We start from the raw sequence: 12,089 nt of genomic DNA, 5'->3' as shown, positions 1-12,089 counted from the left end.
GAGAAGAGCCCATTTTGCTGTGTGTACCTTGCAGCTACTTCATCTAGATGTATGGCCCATGCAGTTGCAGTTGCATGTGCTTTCTTGAATTGCATTTACACATTTTTCAGACAGACATGTCCCTTGGCTATAGTATTGTTTGTCCCTGAGATACCTGAAGGCCAGTGCCTGTGCAAATGTTGTTTTAGGGGAATGTGAAAAGTCATATGTGTCCAAGTACAGAATTCTTCCCTGCGGGTTCCTGATCCCAAAATCCCTAATGTGCAGCTATTGTTTACATTGTGACTTTTGTATCTTTGTCTCTCAAACTATTATGAATCCCATTGTTCTTCCATTGTGTTACAATGTGGGTGATGTGTATGTCCATTGCAGGGCTGTTTATTGGGAGTTGTGTTTGTGTTCCATGACAACTCCATACATATGTGTGTTGTATGTGACCGTAGTCTAAGGCATGTGTGCAATGTGAGTGTGCTAATTGTATTGGTAGATGTGATGTTGCTGTGTTGTTGGTGTTGTTGGTGCTGTGTGATACAATGTTGTGCACACGACCCTGTACCTATGCCTGAGATGGTTGTGTGTTTTTGTGTAGTGTTGCGTTGCAATGTGAGTGACCTGCCCAAATGGGGTGTTTTGTGGCTGTGAATGTATCCTTCTGTGTGAATAACTCTGACTGTGGACACAATGAGACATGTACTTTGTACACAAGTGGGTGTGTGTACTTATGGTCAGTTGCGTCTACGGTGGTGTGGATTTTGGGCTCCTTCGATGAAAAGCAGCAGTATCAAGACATTTGTGATGGAATTCATGGCAGCACTGGACTTGTAGGGCTTCCTGCAGGTGAGTTGCTCCCTTTCTACTCTCCATTTCCGCCTGCTGATACGTGTGGTTGGACCACCACGTCACATTGGCTGTGTGCAACCTCATAATGTGTCTGGTGAAAACACTGTCTCAGCAGGCCTGTTTGTGCTGCCTCATGACCTGTGGTCTGTGCTGCCTGGCAGTGCTGGCAGGACCGCAGTGGTCCTTGGTCCATAGGCCCCCTGACTCGTAATGCAGTGGTCCAACAGCCATGCTGATGGCGGTCAGACTGCCACCGCTGCCATGGCGGTCCAACTACTGCCAGACTCATAATGAGGCCCTTGTTGATTGGCTGCAGTCCTTCTTATACATTGCAACAAAACAGACCCCCTCCAACTGTCGGGGACCGAGCGTGTGCAGAAGCAATTAGCATAAACAGGTGTCAAGATGGTGGCCCACAGAGAGGCCTCTTATTTAAGCAGGCCAGCAGGCAAACCATTTGGATGCCTGACTCTCTTAGTCTGCTTAGTATCTGCCTGATGCTGATTAGGTTGGGCCATTGGCAGCTGCCATTGGGTAACATATTCTCGCTTGTGAGGTGCTCCCCTTTTCCAGGGTCCCCATCTCTGTTCCCCTGGCTTTGCAAGTCATTGTGCTTGAGTCAGCCTTTGATGTAGCTAGTGTTGACATGCTCATCTTCTCCTGTGACTCTTGTTTATCTGGCCATGCTATATCACGCTTGCTTCTTGGGGGGGTTTACCCTGCCTGTGGTCAACATAGGCATTTTATGTAGTTGTTAAAGATATCTCCCCTACTCCTTTGGTGTGATGTTTCATTTTCTTTCATTTTTTTCAGAGTGAGGCTGTTGACAAGGCCCCAGAATTTCCACGAGTCCCTTAGTTTCATGGCTGCAAGGAGTCTAGCCCAACTATATTTGTCTTTCTTAAACTGAGAAAGTTGATCTGATGCCTGAGAAGTTTGATCTTTTCTTTCAGTTTCCTGCTCAGGCCACTGCTCAGTCTATTGGAGAACACAGTTTTATTCAATTTGTTCTTTAGCTGCTTCTTGTTTCAAGCGCCCGCCCAATAAGCTGTTTTAGCTCAGGTGTTCTTTCTCCCCACTGGGGCTAGTTGATGTTCTTGAAGAACTCTTATCACACTGTCCCACCCTAATTTGGGGTTGCTGTGTAAGTTAAAGGTATCTGGAATCCTGTTAGCCCATCTTGTTGTCATCCTTTCATTGTTCTCCAAATCCAATTCTGTTCACTCCAAGTGATTCTCTTTAAGGGGGCCGTCTCATTTTAGCTCCCTATCATGTGCAGTCGTGGAAGACCAAGGCTGTGATTTAGAGTTTGGCAGAGGGGGTTACTCTGTCACAAATGTGATGGATATCCTGTCCGCGTATTACATTTCCATTATAGCCTATGTAACTTGAGATTCGGTAGATGGGATATCCATCAGGCCCTAAGTCACTTGTAGATGATAGAGCAGAATATTACTGTATGATCACTTGATAGTTTTGGCTTTATGTGAAGATTGCAATAAGATGAAAGTGATCTATGGAGCACCAGAAATAATCTAGGTTTCTAATAATGTGAGAGGACACAACTACCTCATTAATGTCACCATAGCCAAAGTAAGACATGGGCTTTAAGATTCAAAAGCAGCAAGTAGTTCCTAAGAACCCAATATTAAAATACTAAAAGATATTAGGGCCGAGTTTACAAGGCTCTAGCGCCTCCTTGCTCCACATTAGCATTATGTGGCTCAACAAGGCAAAAATCACCACACAAATATTTACAAAGTGGTGCAATGCATTCATTGTGCCACTTTGCGACCCCTTGCACAACACTTTATGCCTGCGTCAGGCATAATGTATGCAAGGGGGCGTTCCAGCTTTAGGAGGCCCACAAAAATGGTGCAATGAAGATTTAATTGTGCCATTTTTGGCATCATTTTTAACACCTGCTCAAAGCAGGCGTTAAAAAAAGCACCCATTGTAATCAATGTGCCTCCTTGCACTTTGCTGCACTAGCGTCAAACTTTTTGACGCTAGTGGAACAAGGAGCCACAATAGCGTCAAAAATTGTGATGCTATTGGCCTATCATGTGCCATGGTGCACCGTAGTGTAAATATGGCACACCCATGGTGTCATTAGAGGGCAGTCGGGGGCACAAGAAATTTGGCACATTAGTTCTGATGCGCCAGATTCTTGTAAATCTGGGCCACACTCCCTAAAGTACCTGAACACATTACAGATCAGCTAACATCAGTATCAACTTTAAAACACCTAATAGCAGGTACTAAGGAAGCCTCCAGCAACACTTCTGCTGCTCCTAGAAGAAACCAAGACTTTGAAACCCCTAAACATTGAACCACTACACATAATGATGAAGTCTTCCTCCTACATGACAACTTTAACATTAAAATATCACTAATTATATTTGCTACTGCAAATCATTTATTAAGACTAAGGGCCTGATTACGATCTTGGTGGTATTGCATGAGAGACTGCCAATACAGCCGGGATGAGGCTGCTGTGAAGGCAGCAGCCTCACCCCTGTCGTATTCCAACGTTTCCACTGGGCTGACTGGAGGGAACGTTATATTACAACATTTTCGATGGTCAGTTCAGTGGATAGTGCTGCGGCATTCGCCTTGACTCTCTCCAAGGCCAATGCCGTCACACACAATCACCATTAGAATGCTCACTTACTGCAGGAGCAGACAGTGCGCATTCTGAGGGTGCTGGCAGGGGGACGCCTGCACTGCCCAAAACATGGGCACTGCAGGAGCACTCCTATTGCCCCCAGCACTGGCTTTCCAACAGCCTTTTCATGGCGTGGACCATGATCCTGGCGGTAGCAGCGGTCTCCTGGCGGTCCGATCACCAGGCTCATAATCTAGCAGTTGGATCACCAGGAGTGTGGCTGTCCGACTGCCACCATGAGTTTGGCCGTCCGTGGACCGCCAAACTCAAAATGAGGCCCTAAGTCAATTTGAAACATAGATTTCAAATATGCTCCACACTAGTCACACAGATAAATATCATACATGATAAATATCAAAAACCTAACAATCCCCCATGTATGCATTGCTGCTTAACAAAGTACTTACTACAAATTAGTAAACCACATCAGAATAAAAAAAACAGCTACTCCGCACATCAGCTTATAATAGACTTTGAACAGGCAATGCTACAATCAATACTTAAGCTATACCCACACACAGTATTGCACACACAGCCAATTACCATTTTATTAATGCCACTTTGCCTTTGAAATAAACATTTAATTTCACTAGCATATGTCCCTCTAACAGAAGTGGCTAATCACTACAATATGCTTATAGAAATTCCATGTTACCCACAATATTAACACAAATTAAGTTCCCTAATGGGCAATTTAGAAAATACTTGGGTTGGCATTCTGCACCGCTTGGGACACAGAAACCTACTGAAATTCCACATACCACCGTTGAACATCTACATTAGCACCATGTCTTATCAAGCCAAAACTAACAACTCAGTAGAAGGATGGCACAATGCTTTCCAATCCAGGCTAAGAAGAACCCAACCTACACCCTATAAATTCATAGAAGACCACCTAAAAGAGAAACACTGCCAAAATCTAAGGATACGTCAATCAGTAATCCAAATTCAACCTAAAAAAAGTAAACAAACTAGTAAAAAATACAACATGCTACAATGTTAAGAAGCTTTACTAACAAAAAAGGAATAGACTGCTTGGAAGTAATTGCAAAGTCCATATTATAAATCACCTACCTACCTACACAGTAACTGACAAACTACAACAAAAAAAACAACACCGGAGCTTAACAACTTTTAAATATATATAAAACAATTTTTGTTATAAATCAGTCAAAAAACCATAGTTACAACACAGAAAATAAGACTGATAAATACAAATATTATGTTTTAATATTTAATTAAAAATCTACAGAACAACAAACACAAAACACAATATGAGAAACAAATATTAGAAGCACTGACAAGATGAAATCCAGTATTCACAGTGGACGATCTGAGGGGCACAACATGCCCGTACTTGTATAATTTAAGAAAAACAGTTCCCAACTTTTTGTGAAAAGACAACAATTCTGGGTGGTTAATAACAATAGTTGAAATGCTTCAATTGAAGTATAAGGCAGGGAGTCTCCTGTGCTGTGAAAAAGTGGGAGGAGCAGACAGCTAAACAAGCCTTATTGCAATAGCGCCTGCCTGCCTGAAAGAAATATAAATGTGTGCAACTGGTTACTCTGCAAATGTAAAGGGTGGTTGGAAACTGGCTTTTGATTTACTTGATGGAATCATTGGAAGTTTCCTGAAGACAAAGATTTATTCTTTTTTAATGGATTTGCAAGGTAGTTACCAGTTGAGTTGATTTTTTACAGGACAGTTATAGAAATATTTATACCACGTACAGTCTGCATGTTGCTAAAATCTATATTTGAGAAGCACTTTTTTGATCCTAAACCTTTTTGCCCATATTGTAGCAGGCTATCCTTTACTGTGTGCAATGCACGTTTAAAATAATGGCTTACATATTAACCCTTGGTTATTTAAGTGAATTTCTATGTTTTTTATTCTATTTCCTAACTATAATGTCCCTGTAACCTTTGGTTTTTTGAGTGAATATATATATATATATATATATATATATATATATATATATATATATATATATATAATTCACCAAAAATGATCACTGCACTCCATGAGATCCAAATAGTGCCTATTTATTGACGCCAAATTAACAACCACCTATATATATATATATATCAAAAACGAAGTTGTCCTCATGTGAAAGCACACTCCCAACAGGTTATATAAACGGGAAGAAAAAGCAAAGCCAGCAACTCACAGTGAATTCTGTAAGCAGTTTCATTATTCCAGGCCTTAAGTTATAAAATCATCTCTGGACACGTGTTTCTAGGTCAATCCTTTCTTCAGCAGGGAAAAATATAAAAGTGTTTCACCCTCATAGGTGCAGCCAGTGCTGGAAGTGTTCCAGGCATTTCTTTCTTACTGAAAAGACCGGCATGGCTTCAGCTTGTCTAATTACAGGCACCTGATTAGTCTCTTTAAATACCAGGCCGCCCCAGTGGGCCTCTCAAGTGAGCAGTGCATGCTTGTTGTGGTGGTCCTGCAATTTTTTCATTTTGCCCCAAATGGGTTGCTGGAGCCAAACAAAATAATGAACCAAAGTGCAAAACCTTTGTAGGCGAATACAAAGTAAAATTGTCAGATTTGCTGTGAATATCCCAACCTGACTGCTCTTATGTGACAATCCATTTTTAGTCACACAGACCTGCTACGATGTGCAGTGGTGCTGCTTTCCCGACTGGACAGGCCGGTTAAATATCAAAAACGAAGTTGTCCTCATGTGAAAGCGCACTCCCAACAGGTTATATAAACGGGAAGAAAAAACAAAGCCAGCAACTCACAGTGAATTCTTTAAGCAGTTTCATTATTCCAGGCCTTAAGTTATAAAATCATCTCTGGACACGTGTTTCTAGGTCAATCCTTTCTTTAGCAGAGAAAAATATAAAAGTGTTTCACCCTCATAGGTGCAGCCAGTGCTGGAAGTGTTCCAGGCATTTCTTTCTTACTGAAAAGACCGGCATGGCTTCAGCTTGTCTAATTACAGACACCTGATTAGTCTCTTTAAATACCAGTCCGCCCCAGTGGGCCTCTCAAGTGAGCAGTGCATGCTGGTTGTGGTGGTCCTGCAATTTTTTCATTTTGCCCCAAGTGGGTTGCTGGAGCCAAACGAAATAATGAACCAAAGTGCAAAACCTTTGTAGGCGAATCCAAAGTAAAATTGTCAGATTTGCTGTGAATATCCCAACCTGACTGCTCTTATGTGACAATCCATTTTTAGTCACACAGACCTGCTACGATGTGCAGTGGTGCTGCTTTCCCGACTGGACAGGCCGGTTAAATATCAAAAACGAAGTTGTCCTCATGTGAAAGCGCACTCCCAACAGGTTATATAAACGGGAAGAAAAAACAAAGCCAGCAACTCACAGTGAATTCTTTAAGCAGTTTCATTATTCCAGGCCTTAAGTTATAAAATCATCTCTGGACACGTGTTTCTAGGTCAATCCTTTGTTCAGCAGAGAAAAATATAAAAGTGTTTCACCCTCATAGGTGCAGCCAGTGCTGGAAGTGTTCCAGGCATTTCTTTCTTACTGAAAAGACCGGCATGGCTTCAGCTTGTCTAATTACAGGCACCTGATTAGTCTCTTTAAATACCAGTCCGCCCCAGTGGGCCTCTCAAGTGAGCAGTGCATGCTGGTTGTGGTGGTCCTGCAATTTTTTCATTTTGCCCCAAATGGGTTGCTGGAGCCAAACGAAATAATGAACCAAAGTGCAAAACCTTTGTAGGCGAATACAAAGTAAAATTGTCAGATTTGCTGTGAATATCCCAACCTGACTGCTCTTATGTGACAATCCATTTTTAGTCACACAGACCTGCTACGATGTGCAGTGGTGCTGCTTTCCCGACTGGACAGGCCGGTTAAATATCAAAAAAGAAGTTGTCCTCATGTGAAAGCGCACTCCCAACAGGTTATATAAACGGGAAGAAAAAGCAAAGCCAGCAACTCACAGTGAATTCTTTAAGCAGTTTCATTATTCCAGACCTTAAGTTATAAAATCATCTCTGGGCACGTGTTTCTAGGTCAATCCTTTCTTCAGCAGAGAAAAATATAAAAGTGTTTCACCCTCATAGGTGCAGCCAGTGCTGGAAGTGTTCCAGGCATTTCTTTCTTACTGAAAAGACCGGCATGGCTTCAGCTTGTCTAATTACAGACACCTGATTAGTCTCTTTAAATATATATATATATATTGCTCCCCTCACCCGAAGGTCAAAATTCAAAAATCAGGCACAGACCCTCCAATGTTGAAATTATCATAGCGTTGTTTATATCATGTCAGCCCTATATATATATATAAATATATATATATATATATATATATATATATATATATATATATATATGTATATGTATATCTAGATAAATAGTCTCCTTTCAGATCAGACATGATTACTCTGGACCCATATGGGCCCACCTCTGTTTAACTAGCTGGGTATTAGATCAGACCCTTGTTTCCTACCCTTTAGGGAAAGGAAAAGAGAATCAACTGAAATGGTATTAGGAGATGTGTGTTAAGACAATAGCATTCGCTAAAGAATCTTCTATGGACCTTCCTGCTGTATGACCTAATTGAATAGACTCTTTCATCATACAGTTAGTACATTCCACTATACCATTGGCTATAGAACAATACAGAAATTGTTTGATATGTTGAATGGATAGATTTCTTAAAAATCGTTTCATTACCTCAGATGCAAACTGTACTCCATTATCTGTGATTAAGGAACTGGGAATGCCCTCCCTTGAAAATGTTTTCAAACTGATGAGTGATTTGGTAGATACAGGGTTTACCTGGGATACGGTCACCCAGTGTGAGTGATAGCCTACTAGTACAAACATGTACTTCCTTGTGATCCCTCTCAGGTTTATGGGGCTAAATATATCAAGACAAAATTTATCCAAGGGTTCAGAAGGGACATTTACAGGTGATAGAGACATCCTGTGTCTTGTTTTAGATTTATCAATCATAGTACAAACAAGGCAGTCTTTTACTTTGTTTTCCAATAAAGATTCCATATTGGGTTACCAATATTCAGCAAAAACCTTGTTTTTAGTAAGACTTTTTTCTAGGTGTCGTTCATGGGCAATATCTACAATGTGATTTCATATGTCTTTTGGTGAAATAACTTGGTAGCCTTCATTATCAGATCTTCTTTTATAGATATTTAGGGCCAGATGTATGACCCAGAGATTTGTGACTCGCAATTTGCACCTCATTTGCAAGTCGCAAAACCATATGTACAACAGTGCTCTTCATACTGCTTGCGATTCCCAATGGGGTCGCAAATTACCTACCTCATTATTATTCATGAGATATGTCGCAATTTGTGACTCCATTGGGAATGGCTGAACTCACAGGGATGGTGGCCTGCTGGGACATCAGACCACCATGTCTGTGACTGCTTTTAAATAAAGCAGTTTTTTTGTTTTGGAAATGCAGCCCGTTTTGCTTAAAGGAAAATGGGATGCATTTCAAAAACAAAAATGAAAGGTTTTCGTTTAAATTTTTCAGAGCAGGCAGTGGTCCATGGGACCACTGCCTGCTTGGAAAAAATATTTTCACTATTTTTGCATTGGGAATGGCTGCACTCACAGGGATGGTGGCCTGCTGAGGACAGGAGAACACTTTGGGGGTCATTTTGACCTCAGCGGTCTTTTTTAAAGACCGCCGAGAGACCGCTGTGCAGAAGACCGCCAGTGGTGGCGGTTTTCCGCTCGGCGTATTATGACTGTTGGCAGCTCTCTGTCCTTTTTCGGACGGAAAGCCGCCAACAGCCATACTGGCGGGCGGTGGGAAAGTGGAGGTTGCTTCACCTCCACCGCCAGGCCAACAGAACACCGCCCACCGAAACCCGTCCTGTGATTCGGCGTGGCGGTGTTCTGTTGACAGTGTGGTGTCGGGGGAGCAGCCCCCATGGATCCCGTCCCCTCCCGGAGGATCGACGGACCAGGTAAGTCGATCGTCTGTGAGGGGAGGGGGTGGTGGGGTGTTGTGTGCGTGCATGGGGGTGTGCGTCTGTGTATGTAGTGGGGATGTGTGAGTGCGTGTATGCTTGCAGGGGTGTTGTGTGTTTGGGAATGAGTGCGTGTATGTCTGTAGGTATGTCTGTATGGTTGTGTGCGTGTATGTTTGAATGTGGGTGTGCGTGTCTGACTTTGTGTGTGGATGTTGGCATCTATGCCGTTGTGTGTGCGTGTATGGGTGTTGGTGATGCCTGCGTGCGTGTTGTGTGTGCATGAGTGCTGTGATGTTGGGGGTCAGGGTGGGGAGGGGTGTCCTGCCACCTTTGGGGGGGAGGTTGGGGTGGTGGGGGGTGTAGGGGAGGGACTCGGGGTGGGGGCGGGGGTGGGGAGACCCCTATCAGTGGCAGGGAAGGGATTCCCTGGAACCGATAGGGCTTACCGCGATGGATTTCATGGCGGTTTCAAACCGCATGAAATCCATGGCGGTCAGCCGGGTCCAAATACCGCCGGCGGTATAGTGATGACCGCCGGGCTGGAGACCAAGGTCTCCAGCCCGGCGGGCGGAACGGAGAAGTGGCGGATGACCATGGCGGTAACCGCCATGGTCATAATTCCAAAAAAAAGACCGCCAGCCTGTTGGCGGTCTTACTGCTGCTTCTCTGCCTTCCGCCAGGGTCATAATGACCCCCTTTGTCTGTGACTGCTTTTAAATAAAGGAGGTTTTTTTGGGGAAATAAAAAATTGGGCTGTTTGTGACAAGAAAAAAGCTACGTACATGTGGCCCTTAATTCCTCACGTTCCAGTATTGTCTTGTGTCTTCTGGTAACTCTTTGTATTTTTCTGACCATCCCTTGACAATTATTTGTCTAACTTGTGACAGTGTGGTCTCTTGCTCCATACACCTGTTCTATTCTACTTTTAATATTGTTGCAATGTTTATTTTAAGACCAATTTCATCTTGTATTTCTTATTCTTGTTCTGGTTTGTTTATAGGCAAGCAAGATAAGCAATCTGCTGCCTGGTTCTTCATCCCTGGTACACATTATGGGGGTCATTATAACTTCAGCAGACGGCTATCATCATCCGCCGAAGTCCCACAGTGAGGTTGCCCCCAGTGCGTCTGCCTTCCTGCGGCCCCCATTAAGAGTTCCAGGCTGAGTCAGTGGGTTTCCACACACTGGCCCAGCGGGGAACGGCCTACAACATTGATACCAGCTCATTTCCCCCTTCAAGTTGAGGTAACATTGCACTCAACCCAACATTACTGGCATCAGAAGTAAGAACATTTTCATGATTTGCATTGAAATTCCCAGTGAAGGGTGCCTTTATGATGGCTTCTTTGATACTTTTAAAAGCAGATAGACATTTGGGGTTCCAATTAAAAGCAATTCAGTTTTTTAGTACGACACATAACAGTACTTGTTCAGTGAACTTCCCAGCAAATTTGGCTATATACTCAACAAGTCCCAAAAAGGATTAAAGTACTTCCTTATTAATAGGAGCAGGCGTTTTTTCAACAGACTTAACCAAACTGTGTTTGGGTTTCATGCCTTCTCCTGAAATGGTATGGCCGAAATAGTCTACCGAAACAACAATAATCTTACACTTGTCCAATTTGATGGTGTATCCTGATTTTTTAAATTTACTTAAGACTTCTTTCAATACTTGATTGTGTTCCATTTCTGAACTTCTTAAATTAGGATATCATCTTGGAAGTACACTACCTTGTTTGAACCTTGAAGAATTTGTTGCATTATTCTTTGGAATACCGCTGCTGAAGACACTATGCCAAATAGCATCCTTCAAAACCAATATGCACCAAAAGGAGAAATGAATGACATAGGGGGTTTGTGTTCATGATGCAGTGCAACCTGATGATATCCAGAGGATCATTTATCCTGGGCAGGGGAAGCTTATCAACTCAGATGTTTGCATTACAATCTCTTAAATCAACATAGAGGTGTATTTTGTTCCCATAATCTTTAGCAGCTATAACTATAGGAGCGAATCATTCTGATCTCTCTATTTTCTCATGTATTCCATTGGTTTCCAATGTATCTAGTTCTTCCTTCAAGGGTTCCCTCATCATTAAAGGGATAGGGTGAGCCTTATGTATGGTAGCATTAGGTTTTAATTTCATCAGCAAAAGTGTTTCTATGTCTTCTTGTAATCAGAATTTGAATGTGTACTTAGACTCACTTATCCACCACAACTGGCCTTATTTTCTGCCCTCTAGTAGCTACTGTACCCTATACTTATGACGGATGAAAGAGCTGTGGATAGATCAAGGTATTGTCACCTTGGCCTTGCTGAACAGCAGCTGGGACCATTAATTCAGCTCATTCTTGTTACCGTGTTTGCCTTTTGGTTGACCAGGACATAGTAGTTTGTTTATGGTTCACTTACAAGACAGTTCCCATATGGAATGGTGGTAGTATCTATAGGTTGAATGGTGTTGGCCTTCCCTTACAAAAATGTATAGTTTCTCAAATTAACATGGACTCTACACATGCACCATCTGCTTACAGATGTTGGTGTCCATAACCTAATGGTGCTGTGGAACTGTTAAGAGCATTTGTAGTACTGTTAGGAACATCCTAATCAAAAACAAACAGGGGAGGGCCAATCCATAGGAAGTTTTAAAG

This window comes from Pleurodeles waltl, chromosome 8 (assembly GCF_031143425.1).
Source record: "Pleurodeles waltl isolate 20211129_DDA chromosome 8, aPleWal1.hap1.20221129, whole genome shotgun sequence".
In the NCBI taxonomy this organism is placed as follows: domain Eukaryota; kingdom Metazoa; phylum Chordata; class Amphibia; order Caudata; family Salamandridae; genus Pleurodeles; species Pleurodeles waltl.
Note: the sequence above shows the minus strand (reverse complement) of the source record.